The sequence below is a fragment of the Anguilla rostrata genome, chromosome 13, assembly GCF_018555375.3.
Source record: "Anguilla rostrata isolate EN2019 chromosome 13, ASM1855537v3, whole genome shotgun sequence".
In the NCBI taxonomy this organism is placed as follows: domain Eukaryota; kingdom Metazoa; phylum Chordata; class Actinopteri; order Anguilliformes; family Anguillidae; genus Anguilla; species Anguilla rostrata.
Genome location: NC_057945.1, coordinates 36,124,940 through 36,145,116, shown reverse-complemented (window position 1 = coordinate 36,145,116; position 20,177 = coordinate 36,124,940).

Sequence of the window (20,177 nt, the reverse complement as noted above, 5' to 3'; positions counted from 1 at the left end):
CCTCCCCCTACGCGGATAGGTTGAGTTTACACTGCTAAGAAAACAAAAAGAGGCCCATATTGGATTCAGGCTGCAGCAGTTTTATGTTCAAAATGAACAAATTGTTTAAGTTTCACCTATACTGTAAACATGGCATTTTTACCACGGACAGTTCTGCTGTGCTTGAATGAATTTGCATTTATAGCCATTTAATCTGTGGAGCATTTTGGTATGGGAGGGGTTGCTAAGTAATTCTCCCCCCCCAAAAAAAACACTACATTACCTGTGTTGACAACCAGCTGCATACACTTTCAGGTATTTTGTGTTTCAAGAAGACATCATTGTAACATTCTCAAGTACAGAATAATTTTGCTGTGTTTAGCCCTGCCATACTAAGGCCTGCTATAAAATGAAAATCATTTAGAAAATCTAGCTGCCTATAGATCCATTACCTTATTGGTTATTTGTGTTTATATGCTATTCAGTATGTTGAATCCACATGCATTGGAAAGACACATTTGAACAAAATAAGTTGGGAGTAGTTTCCATCTCCCTTTTTTCCTGACAGAATAAAATGTATTAAAAAAGGCAAACAATCTACTCCTCTGATTATAACATACAGCATGCACAATATTGTACATTTCATTCTTTTGCGCATAGCACAGCTGTTGCTGGAAAATTTGAGAGTTTGAGATAAGTAGTACTCACATAATTACTAACAGACCAATGATTTTATCACCCTGTTTATTTTGCATCCTTTTAAAACAGCAATTGTTACAGTAGCAGTTAAGCATTTGAACTGTAAATTGGAAGATGGCCAATTTTGAGATTATTGGCAAAACGGCATGCAACACTGAAATGCAGAGTAATAATCCCAATAAAACTGTCAGACTTCCTCTTCAGAAAACATGTTCAAAGTCGGTAGCTAACTTATTGTGATTTTATTTCTCAAGAGGCAGAGTCAAATGTCAGAGAGTGTTGGGCTTTATTCTAATATTAGCTTTGATTGTCCTACAGTGAAACAGAAGGGAATTTCAGGTATGTTGCCAAACTTTATTTATCCAAGCCTGAATTTATGGCTGAGCAGTTGCAGCGGACAGAGGCCGAGAGGTCGAAGAAAGTATTCTGACACATCCTGTCTCAGACAGCTAGCCACATTTTAAACAGATCTGGTTTGTCCAAAGGTGGTTTGGTGAAAGTGACAAGAAGGCCATTTTTGTCATTTTGTCATCCTGTTCCAGCGAATCCCAGAGGTCACATTAACACAGGTCAGAGCATTTTTCGCGAGAGTTCTGAATCTGTGAAAATGTACATTGATCGATTCAGTCCTGAGTTAAGATATGTCTATATTGATCTGAAAAAACCTGTGCAGATATGTAATACTCTGAGAGCACAATCACCTGGGAAAACAGATCGATTGACGTGGCTTGTATTAATCTACCCTAAATACAGAACACACAAAATGTAGAATCTCGGGCTATCTGCAGCAACAGTATTTATTGATTAGCTGATTTCACACACAGAAGTTGCACACCTTTTGGTTTTAATTCTGAACGTTATTACAAATACAAAACAAGCACACCCAATCAGGTGAAGGCTGAACATTCGGGGACAGTTGTGGCAACGTGATTCTGCAATGTGATGCATTCAACACATGTGCAACAGTTGGCTAGCTACTTCATTACATAATACTTGGCAAATTTTCCAACGTGCAACTTAATGACCAAAAATGTAGACGCCTACATCACCGGCATTATGCTAATCCCACACGGCTATCTTCACTCCTCATATTCCTGTCTGATATCACATACTGAATGTTGATGTAAAAATCTGTGCCAGGATTTCATTGAATGCAGAAAATGTAATAAAAAAAATGTAAAAAATAGAATAATCAGGTAATATATACTGTACTGGAGGCAGAACACTAATAACATCACTGTACAAGCTGCTGTTTTTTATTTTTATTTTTAGACCACAAGCGTCTATACGTCCCTATACCAGCCCTCATATAAAGTTGTAAGCACGCCAGAAACTTCTGTAAATATCTAAAATATCTTCTCACAAAAAAAAAGTCCAATCCAAAATGCACACTTTAATTGAAATTATATTTAAAAATTTACAGAAAGTGAACTATCAATTTCAGCTGGTTGGGACAGTGCCACCAAGTTAACAGTTGGTGCCAAAATCACCCATTGGCCATTTGAAATACCCCTCTGACAGTGTGCCAAGTTCTGCAAAGTTTTGCCAGGCATTTATGCCTGAACTCGAGTAAAAAAAAAAAGGTCGCAAAAGACAGAATAATGTATTAATAAAACCAGCAAATACAAAAAGTCTGCATACCTGTGTTGCTTAGTACTCTTATGAACAAAGAAGGCACTTCCCAAGACAGCTATGATATGAACAGGCACAGGGCTAAAATAATTTTAGGTTCATTAACTCAAGTGTGAATTCAATGAAAATAACAATACGGTTTAGCTAAGCTGAAAAGTGTGCTTTTATCTTGTGACAAATAACTTTTAAATGGACAGTGGAAATAAAGGAAATTAAAATTCCATCCTGTCAGGTTGTGTACACTGCCTCTGTTTGCTGTGTGAAAAACTGCCAGGCAGTCTGAGGCAGATAGAATTGTATTTGGCAAGAGCTCAGATACCTGCGATTGGCAGTTGTGAAGCTGTCACTTTTAATCTTGCAGCAGGCATGCAGTCTATATATATGAACCCTCACTGGTGAAGTGAAGGGCACGGTAGCCGCCGTGGTGAAACACTGTGGGATGAATGAATGAATGAATGAATGAATGAATTAATTAATCATTGCATTTATACAGCACTTTTCCAGATGCTCAAAGTGCTTCACAGAGATGAGTGGAAACTCACCTCACCCACCACCAATGTGGTCAATTACAATCAAGTACTAACCAAGCCCACACTTCCTCAGCTTCAGCCATTCGGTGGGAGCAGGGTGCATGATGGGATGGCTGCTGGCGAATGGGTAAGGGCTTTCTTGACTGAAATTTGAATTTTGATGGGAAATGTGTATACCATTAAATTGAGGAATCTCCGTGGATATGTTCATATAGCAAGAAAACCTGAAGTGGGTAATTAGTGGATAATTATGGGTAATTATTATTACAAGAAACCACCTAAATATTCTGTTTTTACTGCTTAACTGTATCTTACTGCAGCATAATGCAGACTGAGCCTTTCACTCTTTTACTGTATTTGGTCTGCAATTTTCCTTCAAACTGTGTGTGCATTGCCTGAGTATAAATGCCACAGAAATCATACACTCTTAGAAGAAAGGGTTTCAAAAGGCTCCCCTGTGTCTCCACAGTGGAACCCTATCTAGCTCAAGGGTTCTTTAGTGGGCAAAATGATTCAATATGGGAGATTTCACACTTTTCACACCTACCACAGAGGGGTCCTTAAAGAACTAAAAAGGCTTCCTCTATGGAGACAAGCCAAAGAAACTATTTTTTCAGAGAGTGTGTATTGGGTTATGGCAAAATATCAAAGAATAGGCCACGTAATAAAAGGAAATATCACAATTATTTATTATGACTTTTGAGTAAAAAAGATGCACCAACGTACAGTGGATCTTGTTTGTAAGCACAGGAATAACTTCTGTACAGATAAACAGTTACCTTTTCAACTTGTAAATGTTATAATTACAGTTAACTAAATGCTTTCAATAGTTTTTGTTTTTTTCTTTCGGGTTGGCAGTATTTAATGCATGTATTTCATGCATATGTAATTGAATAACTTGGATCTACAAATGAAATTCTGCAAAAATGCCAATAGTTTACATGCAATAATGAATACCTCAATTCCTCTGAATATTCTTTGGCACAGACAAAAAATTGCAGAATGTGCCACAGGCAATTATTTGACCTTTTCTTTTATTATAATAAATGTCATAATACAATCAGTTTTCATTTTAACTCTGTGTACCTTCCTGTACAGCCAATATCTCTATACCTCACTAGCTCACAAAAGAGTGTTCAGATAAGCAAGATTTCAGTATGCAAGTATCTATTCTTCAACATCGCAGTTCTGCTGAAGGAAAACATCGCCTGCCTAAACTGTCTGAAAATGAACCTAATTAAAGCCAGGTCTGGGAACACCCCCCATTCTACACTCCAAAACTTCATAGGGATAAAATCAGGTGCCAATTATTGAGATAGAAAACAAATGTGCGTGAAAAACATGAAGGCTTTTGTCCTTAAAACTGGACAGGTGTCAGAGAGTAATTTACGTTATGCGATTGCTACATAATCACACAATAGCTCGAGTGAAATGGTTCATTAGCTGTATGCGTCCACAGTTTGGCTGCAGACGCAATTTTTCGGCCATATGGTTAGAATAAGCGGGCAATCCAGCAAGCATAACTTCAATTCCTATCAACTGCGGTTAAAATAAGATGCGCTCATTTAACGCTTTGGTTCAGAGGACTGCGCCACCATGTGGCCGGTTCAGACAGCCAAAGTTCAGACGAGGCGTCGCTTAGTGGTTCTTTGTGGCGCTGTGACGTCAGCCATCTTCGAATCAGTTTTATTTGTAAAGCATTTTTTTTTTTTTTTTTTACAGAAAACTGTCACGAAGACGAGCAAAAACCAGGCCTGAACTCCCGAATACCAAGCACATGAGGTAAAAAAACAAAAAAAAAAACCTCCCCAGTGAGGAGAAAAACCTGGTGAGAAAAAAACTCCCCAATTGGAAGAAATCTCGGAAGGAGCCCAGCTATAGAATGGGAGCCCATCCTCCACTGACTGTCCTGGTGATCTTCTGACACAGACTAAAGACCCACCTGCACAGACTGCACCTGAGCAACTCCATCTCAACCCTCAGCACTTTTACCAGCCATAGCACAAAGTTATGTCTAACGTTTCACATTTTTTTGTTTTGTTTTCAGAGCCTGTGGGGCTTCGCTGTTGTTCAAGCAATGCTCAAGTTTTCAGTTAATTCTGCACTTGTTGAACTTGTTGGACTCTAAAGCCAAAACTTCCTAATTATAACTAGATTTTTTTTTTATCCACCAAATCTTGGTCTTCCATCTTGTCTCCTTTACTACCCTCTAACCAATAGGATCAGTTGTACCAAAGTTGGGTGCTCTTTATATGGTACACATGATTCCATTGGCGCTCCCTCTTGTCTAGCCTCCAGCCAATAGGATCACTCGTATCAAATTAATAGTGAACTATTTTTATCCTGTAGCATCGCTGGTATTTTTATACACCCCAGGCCAGTACAGGGAATTACCAGATATAAGCCCAGCTCTACTCGCTTGGGTCATATTTTGGCACAACAGTCTAAAGACAGAAGTTCACAACTTAGCACATGGTCACTGAACAGATGACACCCCGTGGCGTTAGCACCTCAACGTGAGCCAGGCGCAGTGCTCGCCGCACAATGTGCTATTTTTCCGAGTTGCTCCAGGGAGATGCTTCTTATTAGCAGGCTATGGTCGGTAGAGTCAGAGTCATCATCCTGACAAATGATGCATGAAATTTGCTTCAAAAAAAAAAAAAAAAAAGCTATTAAGTTTGAAGAACAAGTACTGGCCACCACACGCAGTCAGACTTGAGCGCCAAGGTCAATACACCTTAAGTCCTTGTTCATTTGAGCTTTGTTTTAACCGCAAGTATAGAACTCAGTGAAAAAAACTAGCGCTGCATGGAAAAACCTGGGCCAGGTGTATTTATCTCACCTGACCCAAATACCTCCGTTGAAACTTTCCCTAGTATGAAAATTTGCAATGAATTTGCATTTTGCTTGACAAAAAACCTTCGATTTGCACCTTCAATTTCACTCATTCTTGACCGTAAAAATGAGTGCAGTGGTAGACTGTGACTGTAAAAGAAAGATTGAACACATACTCTATCACATAAACGAACCAAAACGAATCCTGTCTGAAACTGAGCATTTCAGTAAAAGCACACCCTGTGAAAACTAATCCTGTGTTGATCTCAGTCTAACTTTCTTCAGCCAGGATAGGCATGCTCATGGGAAGTGTAGTCCACTTTCACCATACTTGCAGTATAATTAAATAAACGTTAAAGGTATTTTAAGTATGCGGTAGTATACTACACATGGGGGTGGGCTTAGAGGGGAAGTGCAATTGGTCGGGTTGAATCTGGGCATGAGTTGTCGTGGTAGTTATTCCCCCCCTCTGCTTTTGTGCGCAGTGACAATGTACACACAGCACAAAGTAAATATTTTGGGAAATGCCTTCTCAGCCAACATTCGACATGCATGGCCTGACAGTAGTAAAAAAACCGTTTTCTGATCTTGAGACCCCGACCCAGGCTCCATCCATCATGAGTTAAAAAGGGTCATATATACATATTTTTAAGTTGGTATATCTACTATATATAGTACTATGTCTCCTACAGAGACCCCCTATAGATCCTTTAAGGAACTCTCTGCTGAAAACCCAGGGTTTAGAACATTGAATCAGACAGGCAAAAAAAAAAAAAAAAAAACCAGCAAGATACTTCCCATGATGCAATGGGTAGTGCGTGAGGTTCCCACTGGACATAATAAATCCTACCCACCTTCCCACTCAGGCTAATACCCACCTCTTCCACCTGCATCATGGTTCCCCTGACCCTCTTCAGCTATCCGCTTTCTTTCGTTCAGGATTTCCCTTTGGAATAACTTACGTATTACAGGTATAGCTGTAGAGCGATATATATATGCTTCTGTTTACAATACTAATTGTTCATTTGTTAGGCTAACTGTTTGGCTAACACTTTTTTAGTTTTGTTCATAACGGGCTAAATCCCTTTTAGTATTAATTACTTATTAGGGTTTAAACGTTGGGCTACGCTTCACAGATACATTGCATCATTCGCTTATTTGGAAATCTGCAGCCTTTTAGGCACCTGGACGAAAACCCCCGGGCTTAGCCTAACACGTTCTCCACGTTTGCTGAACATCTGCTCAGTCACTACAGTGTAATATAATGCAATTGAGTTTAATCAAATCATGACTGCAGTTGAGAACACTCATTCAGTAATTCAAATTTCAGGATTATTTATTTATCCATCTATCCATCGCCTATACCCGCTTATTCCTGGTCAGGGTTCAGGGTTGTGGGAGGTGCTGGAGCCCATCCCAGCATTTATTTACTTATATATCACATATTATATATACATATATTATACTTTATATACCTATTTCTCCATGGGGCACATAAACAACCTCTAGGGGGATAAATTGCAAATGAACATTTTGAACGCCAGCCTCTCCTTAGCCCCTTACCACTAGGGTTGCCAGATGTCAGGTTTTTGACCAGAGTGTCTGGTTTTCAAATAATTTGTACAGGTCCAGTTTGTGCTCCTGACTGGACAATATAATGTCTGATCTGAGTTAGTGATCCTTTCTGAGAGCCATCGCCCGTGCTGCCACCCCCCCCACCCCCCCACCCCGCCATTGGCCCCGGCTGCACCCCGTTTTCCCCTCCTTGCGTCATTAGCTTACAGCTGTGTGCCTGCTGTCTGGTTTTCACAAATTCTAAATCTGGCAACCCTAATTATCACTGTCATCAGCCTGCAAAGCCCCATCAGTCCGATATTCTTGTTTTAGAAAGCGGATGCGGTTTCTACAGGATGGACACAACGTTAAGACAAGGCTCTTTGAGGTCACAAAGCTTTATTGGCTTTGATTGACGTGATTAAATGGGGATCGTATTTCTTTCTCACGCAAGATCTCCTCTGAAGCCAAGGCACCACTAATTCCCCCCCCCCCCCGTTTCTTTTTAAGCATGTAGACATGTTAGTATGGCTTTAAGGTTTGTTAAACTAAATCCTAATTTCAAAAAAAAATGAAATTGTTTGAATTGCACATGTCTTTAAATAAAAAAAGTGCACTTGATTGAATCTATAGGAATGACTCAAACTGAGTAAAATGAAGAAGAGGCTGGCTGGCAGATTGGGTGTAGTTGCACACGATGAAATTCAGTCACAGACATGATTGACATTTGCTATTTTCAGCCTAGGAAAGCAGGAGATCAGTCAGCAGAGGGACATGGCGCTCCAGACAATATATTTTCTTTCTCCTAGGAAGCATAACTTACGTAACTGAGCAATAAGGGGAATAAATATCATTTGTTTTTTGTCACTGCCCAACATAAAAGCTAGTTTCTTCAATCTGCTTCCTCTGAAAATGAATTCTTAAATAAAACAAATTGTTAAAAAAAAAAAGAAAAAAGCTATAATATTGAAATATTTGCTTTGGACAATTTTGCACATGTGTATTAAAAGCTATAACAAATATTATAAAATGGTGTGGTACAGCTCCCATTTACACATTTTCAGCTCAATGGCAATACATTGCACGAGGTTGTATAGGGTCTGATGGAAAATTGTTCTTTGTTTTTATTTTTTTATTATTTAAAAATCTGTCCATGATAATATAAAGAATTCTTTCTCCAGTCAGCATAACCATGAAATGCTGGCCCGCAGTTGAGGTCAGTAGTATGATAGTGTCTGTTTGATCTGCAGAACAGTCCACTTGATACTCAGAGTCTGACACTGGATTACACATTAACATTTCTTTTTTAAAAGTAAAAAAAAAACAAAAAAAAAACTATGTCAATCGACAACCACAAAGGGACCCATGTGAGTTTAATACAAATGAAAACCCGACTGAGATCAGTGAGACCAGCCATTTCAAGAGAAAGACAGTCAGTCAACCCAGGAAGGTCCAGACTACAAAAGAACACCATCAGGCCTCTGGTGGGCAAGATGAAGGACCGACAGTCAGCCAATCAGAGCAGAGTCTGCAGTCAACTCATACCCAACTCTTGCAGTGGCATATTACTGTGTGGGTATGTGAGGTGACAGTGTAGTATAATGAGTAAGGAGCTGGTCTTGTAACCTAAAGGTTGCAGGTTTGATTCTCCGTTAAGGCACTGCCATTGTACCCTTAAGCAAGGTATTTAACTTCATTGCTGCAGTATATATCCAGCTGCATAACTGGATACAATGTAAATGGTATGAAAAAATTGTGTAAGTTGCGCTGAATAAGAATGTCTGCTAAATGTAATGTAATGTAAAATGCCCAGTGTTAATTCAGCTCTACTGCGGATAACTGAAACACGTCGGTTTATAGTCTTGCCTGATATAGTGTCACTTCTGTCTCATCGAAAGTACTTTGATCTGTAGAATAATTTTGAGGTCAAGGTCTCTATCTTCTGTGCAAGCACAGCTACGATTCAAGCTGGAAAGTCAGGGTTTAGGACTTACCTGCTGCTTGCTCACAAGGTGTAGAGGGCATGGGAAATTCATGTTTTACTTAAATTCACTCAATTTACTCGAGCAAACCTCTGTGTTGAGGACACAGAGGGGGAATAATGTGATCAGTTTGATATGTTCCTCTCTCAAGCTTTGCTATAATTATACAAGGGAAGGAAGCATTACATTTACAGCGATGGCGTTGTGAGAAATGTTCACTCTGCATAATAAATGTATTTAGATCCCTTGGTAGAACACAGTTTACAGTTTGGATTACAAGCAAATAATTTAACACCATCGCTCGCCTTTCAGACAAAGAATGTCTTCTCTGATGTGTCTGGTAATGCTAAAATACCTTCCTTCTTAAAAACAAATGTAACTTCCTTCTTTCAAAAATGAATGATTATGACGTTTGCTTTACCATACACTGTTTTTTTCCCCACTTTTCCACTGTTTAATCGTATATGATTTGTTTATAAGTTTGTAATTATGACCATGTGTATAAACATTACATATTTTTAATTCCATTATGAAATCAATTTGGCGCCAAAGTTAAGGAGAAATATTGACTGGATTAATAGAACTGGATCTAACAGTGAGATAGACCAGTCAATCAACCAATTTTTGTACTGTTGTTTGAGCACAGTTGTCAAAGATTTGACTCAATAAGAGTGAATACAATTTTGAGAATTAAAAAAAATGTATACTTTCAAAAAATGTATTAATATAAAATGTAAAATATTACTTAATTATTTTAAATTCACAAAAAGCATTTAACTGCACTAGTGTACAAGTCGAATTGTTTGTTGTGTCCTCCAAATTAAAACAATAATTATTTTGCCCACATGAGGGCAGTGTAGTACTTTCAGCTGCAGCACCACCTCTCCTTGCAGGAACTTGAGAATACCTCAAGAAAGATTATTACAAAAACAACAATCAAGTCTTGGCATCCTGTGATAGAACTGATTTTCAGACAGCCAGCGGAGTTCAACGAACCTTAGCGTGCAATCAAGGGGCGGAGCAAAGGAGGGAAAACATTGGAAGGGGCGGAGCTACAACAGGGGTACAACAGGGAACACTTTCCTGAGTACTGGTGAGCCCAGGGGACCCCTTTAGAGGTGGGGAGTGTATGTGTGCATACACATACATGCACAAATGTGGCCCTTAAAAAAAATAAAAATAAATTCATGAATAAACAATTTCTAGATTCATCCCTGCCTCAAATGTTTCAGACAGCCCTCAGACTGTACACACAGCCGTGAATGATGCCATTAAATCACTGCACACTCATGCACTTGAAACCTCTTCTTTACATTGCATCGCATTACATTACATTACAGGCATTTAGCCGACACTCTAATCCAGAGCGACTCACACAACTTTTTACTTAGCATTTACCTTGCATCGATTTATACAGCTGAATATATACTGAATCAATGCATGTACCTTGCTCAAGGGTATGGCGGCAGCGTCCTTCCTTACCCACTGTGCTACGCTACCGCTCTTCTTACACCACAGGGTCACGTTATGGCGCTCCGGACTCGCAGAAGCTTGACAACGAAACATCGAAACCACATTACATTCGCAGGGTTTTGGGACATTTGATCATTGGGTGCAGAGCCGGGCCGACCCACTAAGTGACAGGAAGTGGTTGTTTGGTGCCCCGTGACCACTAGGGGGCCCCATAATCATTCTTTAAAAACGTACGTGTGTATGAGTGTGCGTGTGTGTGTGCTCGTGTGCGCGCATGTGTATGCACAAATTACAAAATAATTACTTGTGAAATAAATAAAAAATGTGCTGCTACTCTGCTGTTTGCTAATTAAATTGTAATTGCAATTTATTTCATTAAAATGAGCTCATTACATTTTCTCTTGGTAAATCTCTAAACATTTTAATAAAGATATTCATACATTTGGAGCACACATCGGTTCTGTGGTTATCTGCTTTACTGAGCAGTGGAATTAGCCGAGGCAGTTCGTGTGCTGCAACCTTACAGTAACACAAGACATAATTATACAACTAGATATGCAGTCTCCGGACAAAACTTTAATTTACCAAAAACAAAAACAAACTGCGGGAAGCGAACATTTATGCATTGCGCTGTAAAGTTGTAGCAGGGGTTATCACAAGAAGTACAACTAATTAGGGATATGCAAGTTTTCAAAAGACAAGCCAAGATGTAAGTGTAGCAAACTCTACTGTCATTCTTTGAATCCAAGTTAAAATTCTTTTTAATTTGTATTTTTTTCATTTTTTAAAATTCTTTTAATTTTCTTTTATTAATATTTGTATTGTACCTTTATGCAATTATTATGTGCTACTTAGATTTGTTTGTATCTGTGGCGTATTTGTGTATGGACCCAGAAAGAATAGTTCAATTGAAGTAATGGGTTTCTAAATAAATAAAAAATATAAAATAAACAAAAACAATTAAAGTAACTGGACCACTTTATATAATAATAATAATAATAATAATAATAATTATTTTATATATAGATAAACACAACAACAATAATATAATAATATAAATCAAATTAAACTTATTTTATCATGTATATATAAGCCAGAAGAGGCTTCAGAAATCAAGAGGTGAAGTGGAGCATAAAAAATTAGTGTGGGAGAAAGCTGCGAACTCATTTTGACTCGATGTACTTGAGGTGACTTTCTATTTATTTTCACTTTTACAAACACAAAAACCAACACTACCGAATTACCTTCAACACATTTAAAGACTCTGCCTACCATCCAGCAGTGAGTTGTTAAGAAACAAATGCAAATTAAAGTTGCTATAATAATTTGAATGGGGTCATTGATTTAAAGAAAAAAAGTAAACTTTGTATATTCATGCAGGAATCTTAAAAGCATTTTATTAATTTCATAATTCCTGGATTAAAATATATTTGTTATTGAGTCATGCAAAACATGGAGCATATTCTTGAGCCACTTAAAAAAAAATAAAATCATGTTACTTTGAATAATTCATTATTTACCGGGTGCTTATTTCCTGGACCACTTGCTAAGCAAAGATATGGGTTGATACATCAGGTATCTAATATAATATAAGTAAATATGACAATATAAGACTATCACAAAAAGAAAGGTACTCAAACCAAAACTGATAATACTGTATGTTTAATATGTTGAGAATTTTTATACTAACTGGAAGTGATACAACAATAATTTAGTATTTCTATTTCAGATACTCACCTGGAATATAATCTTAACTTCAAAACAACAAATTTAAAATAAAAAAATAAAAAATAAAAAGATTTTACATTTCTATCCAATTGTGACACTGCATAGTGTCATTCTGAATGTCTGCAGTGACTTTTGGAATGCATTAAAAATATCTCTGCATATTTCAGCGTGAACATGCTTTTATTAACACATATTAACATGCATTAAATATTAACACTACTTAAATAACATCTCTGAGATAACTTATTGTGGTGTCATACAAATTTCACTTTTTTGGGTGCTCTTCAAAAAACTACTAATTTGCATTTCATTTATTTTATTTATCATTTACATGGAGAGAAGAGGAGGAAACAATGCTCAAACCGGCTGTGAGCCGGTGCAGCCTGAAAATATATAAAGAATTGATCAATGAACACGTGCAAGTCTTGCTCTCAGTAAAAATTATGCAAAAGACGCAATAAAATGAAGGCCTGACAATATGGCTGAAACGACAATGGTTTTTATAGAAATTGATTAAATAAAATCTAAATATTTTTTACCTGAGAGCAAAAGTTGCACATTGAGAAAAAAAAAAAAAATAGAGCTATTTTTGGAGCTACTGCTTTGACATTCAGCTGCATTGTGCTGTTCTATGAGAGTGACTAAGCGCAGAGGTCAAAGTTCAGATAATATAAAGATCATTTCACCACAAAATTCTAATACTGCAGAGCTTTTGAGAACATTTAATATCACTTTTTAAAACTGAAAGCATGAAAACGTGGTGTGTGAGACACCTGGAGTTTGGAGTCCACTCAATAAAACAAGCCCTTAGAAAAGTTCATTAATCAGCTAACTTCAAAAAAGTCACGCAAACTATAATATTCTCCAAAACTTTTTTTTTTTTTGGTTCAAAATAGTTACATACAGTTTTAATAGTGATTCATGTAGGGCAGAAAACAATCAGAAACCAAGATCCGAAAGACTTTTCTGTGAATCATTCTATCAACTCGACGTTGAAACAAAGAGGGAAAAGGAAGAAAGGAAGAAAGAAAAGTTCGATAAAATTTTTTTTTTCGGAATTCATTTTATTACCAAAGTTCACCGAAGACAGTGGGCAACTTCATAATGTTTTACATACTAACCCTGAAGGTTATCCCACTTACTCAAACAACAGAAAAGATGGACAGGATACAATTAGCCCCTCTCTGTTGCAACGCCTTTGTGGTCATGTTTACTATCTTTGAGGACGATTTCTACTGGCGTTCCGAGCAAAGCAAAGTTACGGACTGCCGGAAGTCGGAACGAGTCGCGCCTGTGGGGCGAGAGACGGGAAAGATCTTTCGGCATGCCGCGGCACCTGTGACACCCCCACGCCTAACCGACCCGCCGCGGACGCTTGCGATCGCTCATCCGAGATTGGGGAATCCTCCGACACCCCATCCCATAAATCAAACGTCCCGCAGCCACGGTAATAACGTTAGCATCACTTCGGCTCCAGTAATGAGAAAGAAAGAAAGAAAGAAAAAAAAACCTTCTGCAAGGCTTTGTAAACTGACATTATTCCGTAAATGCCACTTTGGTTGTCATTTTGGTTTCTGCTTAAGCACCTAAATTGAATTACCACACTAATGTTCGCGCACTTCATTGAATGTTTTTGTATTTATTTATTTATTTATTTATTTATTGCAATGTTCTTTCTCCAGATCATAAAAGCAATTTTTCTTTGTGATTTATCCAAATTATTCTCTTTACGGAATCCAGTGTTGTGATATAATTGCGCACTTATCTAACAATTCAAAGTAAAAAATGACTTGAAACAAGGTAATGGAAAAGAGCAAGTGTGATTTTTTTAAAAGTTCAATATTGTCAGCAAGTGAAGGTGATGATGTCACACAGGATGCACTGAACTGTGGGACTCCGGAGAAACTCTAACAGAGGGACCCGAAAAAAGGACGGCCCCCTCGGCGTCAAATGAGCATAATTCCACAAATCAATCCGAAAAGCCTGCGTCTGCTTATTCAGTGTCTGCGCGCTCTTGCCAATTTGAATACGCTCCCTGAGGAGGAGTGTGAAAACGCAGCATCGCGAGTTCAGTTAGGGGACACGGCGTTCGGATCAGTGTGTGTCTGCATTGTTTTATATCCCATTTTCTGGGGGGGGGGGGGGTGGTTAAGAGAGGCGGTTGGGGTGGGGTGGTGGGGGTTGGGGGGGGGGTTGACTGGGGACTCTTCACCGCCGTAGCCATCATGTGACTTGCTTCCTTTCAGAAAATCTGCCTTATGCATCCAAATCGTATAGGCTACCACGTGTGCTGGCTCCCTTACCTGGACACCCACCTGCCCCCCACCTGCCCTGTATAACATTCACTGCAATGTCTGTCGCATCTATTTACATGGTCTGAACCCTTCCCCACCCCCCCAACCCCTCCAGCACATAAGCATATAATTGGTAATAGTTCACCTCATTGCCGACAGCCCACAAAACAACAGGAGGCGGCTCCGACTGAAAAAGGTTCGCTCGCATTATCTTCGCCGACGCGTTGCCAGGCCCCAAGTCTGTTACCCACACGGTAATGGAGGGCATTAATGCAGAGGCATGCTGGATAATGGGATTTATAAAAGGCCAGGACAGCCAGCGTCGAGCGCTAATCTCCCCGAGCCTCTCTTCTCGGGGCTGGTTTTAGATTATGCCTTCGCAAGCCGTCCGGGCTCTCTCTGCGCCCCCGCAGCACGCACAATAGACAATATTGCACGCGCCCCTGCGCGCCAAATCTCCAGACCCGACGCGGCGGATTCCGTGACGGCCCCCGACTCGAATCGGCACCGCCGCCCACCTGCTGGAATCGACGTGGCGTCGCGCGATGCCGCGTCCCTTGATCTCTCTCCAAAAAAAAAAAAAATAAAATAAAATAAAATCAGTGATTTTTTTTTTCTTTCTCCCCGTCGTTTTTTTTTAAAGCTTATCGGCGTCAACTGGTCGTGTCTAAGCCACCACTAAGTGAGACCGAAGGGGGGGTGGGGGGCTCACAAAAGGAGAGAGCTTTTGCGAGATTTCGGCATTTTTTCACCCGGCTCAGTCTGTTTGATGCCATCCGTGACATCCGTCGACAGGAATTTCAAAAAGTTTCCCCTTTTCTGTTTTTTTTTTTTCCCTCCCCTCTTCGTGCAGCATGTCGCTGAAGAGCTGTCATCTTCTCCGCGCGACTGCAGAGGCGGATGAAAGGGGGAGAGGGGGCGGGCGGGGAGCGTTTTTCGGGGTGAACGAGAGGACGCCGAGGTTTAGACAGCAGGGTAACCCACTCGCGCAGAAATTCAATGAGGTGCCTCCGCTCATAGATACGTTCAATTATACCTTAGGAGAAAAAAAAAAAAAAAAAACACTCCAACCTATTTATGAGAAGTTGGCGCAGGGTTGACTGTGGGAAAAATAATTTCTGACTGAGACACAGAAAAAAATCATGATCGTGAGAAGAGCATTTAAACTGAAATACCTCTGCTCTTTCAAAATCCAAAAATGCATCTGGCATTTGACACACACGTGCTCTCCACCCTTTACATTAGCTAAAACAGTGTAAGGAGAGAACATGTCTACAGCGTGACTCTGCCGTGCTGTGATGTACACGTGCCCACGGATTCACCCGAAAACTTTCTCCTCCATAATTTCCAGTAAGCACCGCCAGTCGGGGGGGAAAACGTCGCCTTCGGTGACACGTCGGTCTCCCCCCCCGCGCGGTCCCGTCCGTGTCGGTTTTAATGCGGATGAGCCGACGCTTCCGCGGGCGCCGTCTGGAAGCCGAGGGGAGCAGCCGAGGGGTGCAGCCGATTCCGACAGGCGCGGCATTTCGTTCTCGCGCAGCCGAGACTGGGACCAGCCCGGCGGATGATGAGGTCAGCCGGTCCATGCAGTGTGTGTTTTTGCAAATTGTGAATGCTTGGGGGAGTGGAGTGGAGTGGGGGGAGGATTGGGGAGGGGAGTGAGGGGGGGTATTGGGGGCTTATGACTTCTCCTCGTTTCCCCCGTTCAGACTTGACGTCGCTTTCTGAAAAGGCCACCGATGGTTTTTTTTCTCTCTCTCTCTCTCTCTCTCTCTCTCTCTCTCTCTCTCTCTCACTGGCCCGTGAGCCTCTCTGTGACAGGTAGCGGTGTAGCTAACAAGCTTTACCGGCTTCTCTTGTCGTTTCTCATCGTCCCCCGCTTTGCCTGGGCTGACAGAGAGAGCATCTTCCTGCTTGTGTCCAACGGCGCGGCCCTGTTTTTGCGGGACTCTGTTCCTGTCACGCTCGGGGGGGCGGGGGTGGGGGGGGGGGGCGTCCTCTCCGACAGGAAGACTGAGACCTGCTGCGAAAGACATGAAGTGGCCGTGTGGTTGTGGTTAACCCTTTCAGGTGCACGATCACAAATGTGTGATTAGAGTCTTCTTAACTGAACATTCTAATGATGATGTCACAGTCATTACTGGTAAGTGAAAGCACTGGGGTTCTAGAACACTGACTTAGAATTTTGAGAAAACATTCCAAAAAACCTGCTCTTCTAAGGGTTAAGGAACGGGGCTTGAGACCAGGGGGTGCTGTATGGGGTGGCGGGTGTGGCGGTTAGGATGATTCCAAGGGTCCTGACTGACTGACAGGAGCCCTCGACAAATTTGTGCTGTATTTGTGCATGGATGGGGGGTGGCCTGCGCTGGAGGGGCCCAATGTGAGATCATTTCATGGGGCCCAAAATCCATGGTCAGTGGAGTGGTTTCCCAAGTCAGGCTGTGCCACTGGCCAGTTGAGCAAGGTCAGTGACCAGAGCATCCAAAGTCAATGTCTTTACTATGCTTAATTAATGGAAACTACGTGACAGTACTTCAGCATTGCAAATTTCTTCAAACAATGTCTGTTAAGCTAAAACAACATTCCACACAATTAGTTCACTGGTTAATGTTTTTTCACCGAAACAAGCAGTGACAAATTCTAGCATAACAATACATTTATTTATCATTTTAATAGCAGGCCAGGAGGAAGAGAAAACATATGATTGAATAACTTTGAATACCATTCACAGCGTTTACAGATTGGAAAAGGTTCCCATTGGTGCAGTTTAATTTTGAAAACAGTCGCTGCTCCTTTACATGCCGCACAGAGCAGTGTAAGGAAAGATGCAATACCTGCTTCAGCGTTCGTGGATGGTCACCTAATACAATCAACCTAACCCGATTATCCAGGGGGGGGTTCAGACACAAAACCCCATGTAGATGGCATCGCCAGGGTGAGGCCAGTGTGATTAATGGGGGTGATAGGGTTTAACTAGCATACCTTGGTGACAATGGCCATTTGGCTACCACCCATTACATTACATTGCAGGCATTTAGCAGACGCTCTTATCCAGAGCGACTTACACAACTTTTTTTACATACACTTTACATAGTATCCATTTATACAGCTGGATATATACTGAAGCAATGCAGGTACCTTGCTCAAGGGTACAACGGGAGTGTCCTTACACGGGAATCGAACCTGCAACCTTTCGGTTACAAGCGCAGTTCCTTACCCACTGTGCCACACTCCGTCCCTACATACACATACATTTGTGACCAATGTCCAGTCGTTCACCTGCCACCCACTGAGGTACAGGAACCTGCATTTTATTTCAGGTGTGGGGTATAAAAGCATGTAACCACACAACACTATTTTGTAATTGACGTGCCAGCATGTTTCATACTGTAGATAGATGCTATTTTTTTTGCTTTGTTATTAAATTGCTATTAACCTGCACTTTGGAACAACGAGTCTTACTTACAAGAAGGGAACAATTCCTACAGTAGGCAGTGCGCGCTCATGTCTCAGGAAAGGTTAAAATAAAACGGGGGGGCAGAAATGGTCCCCAATTTGCTTCCTGGCGCGACGGAAAAATGACCCCCACACCGTTCTCCCGAAGACCCGCCCAGGACGAGACTCGCGGGGTCGCCATCTTGGGCGTTTCACCCATCGCTCCTCCGCCCCCGCGCGGCCCTCTGAGCCGCGAGCGCCCGCTGAGACGAGCTCGCGCGCAAACGTCCCGCAGCAAAGCCGCGGAGACAGGCTGAAATATCACCCTCCCCTCCTTCCTCGCGGGAGGGATCACTACCTTCATTAGCGAGGAAAAACCGTGGCGTCATTCAAACGCGTTCCCTCGCAACGGCGGCGAGAAAGTCCGATTCATTTTCCGTCCGCTTGTACAAAGCAGAAGGCAGGCTAATCGCATGCAGAGCAGCAAGCAATTAAATAAACAAAAACAACCGTACATATCGCCCTTTGCCTTTATCTGAACATAATATGTATCATTTCGTTGGGAACTAATGGGTGAGCAGAATTTTAGAGACATTTACTTAGTGTTTGTTCAGAACAGCGCAACATGTCCGACAGTGAGCGTTCTTTGGATTTGGGAGAGTGACTGTTCATTTGTTGGACATGAAAAGAAAATGTAATTTATGTGAAACACCGTTCATGCTCAACATTCTTGTGGGGTAGCCACTAGATGTCACCTCTGTGTAAGATAACCTCCACATCTCATCCACCCCGAAGCTGAATTTAAACCATGAACTACATCTTACCGGCTCTCTCAAACACCAGAATACATTTTCCCGTATTGCAACAGTAAAATATGAACTGAGACTACTAGCGATGTTCAAAAATGATTTCCCACAATCCTCAAATATGGGTTTACCTTGTCAACAAATTTGCTGATTTATTTTTTGCATATATTCAAAAACAGAATCCTAAAAAGGAGATTGCTAACAAGCGGGGTTTCATAAAATTTTATTTTTGCCCTTTTTACTGGTGAGGTCTGTCGTGCCAGTAGCCACCTCCAATAATTACCTACCGTCATGTAGTCATGGCTGAATACCAACAGAGGCCTGGATTCAGTCAACAGTCGTACCTAATGTTGATTTACACAACACTGAGTTCAGTTCGGTGATTGTTGAATCTCACTCAACTGAAGACAAAGAACACTTGCCTTTAATTTTGAGTCAAAGTTATGTATGACCATCAATTGAGTTCCCGTCAACAGTCTCAATTACTATGAGGGTCCCCCAGCATAACATAATTCCCATCGCACTGTCCTGGAGGAATAAGTCTATTGTTCTTACCAGTGATTGGCTGCCTAGCTTCTTTAAAAAAAAAATGCTTTTATATTATCCAGCAGTACTCTGCATGGACATGCCAAGACAAACACATCCTGCCTTCCACCTGGATGCCAGATTATGAGGTTTCGTATGTACTGCTACAGAGACAGTCATTTTTCATATTCATACCCAGTTAATTTACGACGCGACAAAAGCCATTAGTCTGCATTTTATGTATAATTAAGAATGGCATATTTGAGAATATGCTGGCTGGCTTTACAGACGTTTACATCCTCTTTTGTGACAAAACATTCAAATATTTGCAGGCGCGCACGCTCCTTATCTACTCTATTGTAAGACTTCAAACGTGTTGATGCGTTCGCTTCAAATCGCGCCCTACAACGGCGAGGACGACGGAGGCGGAAAAGTGGACATCGTCGGGTTTTTTTGTAGTGTTTCTCTCTCGAAAAGCTGTTCATTTGCTGTGGCTTTGAAGTACTTTCAGTCGTGATTACCCCCGAAGAACAAAGAGAATCTCGGAGAGGAATGTTTTAGGATACATTGCAGTGGCAGCCATTTTCCCTGTGGTGAAGATGAGGTGGAAACTGGTGAAATGGCCCATTTAAACCGCAGGGTCACCGGCGGCAATGCGAAACTGAAAAGAAAAAAAACAAAAAAAAAAAAACACTAAGATTTGGG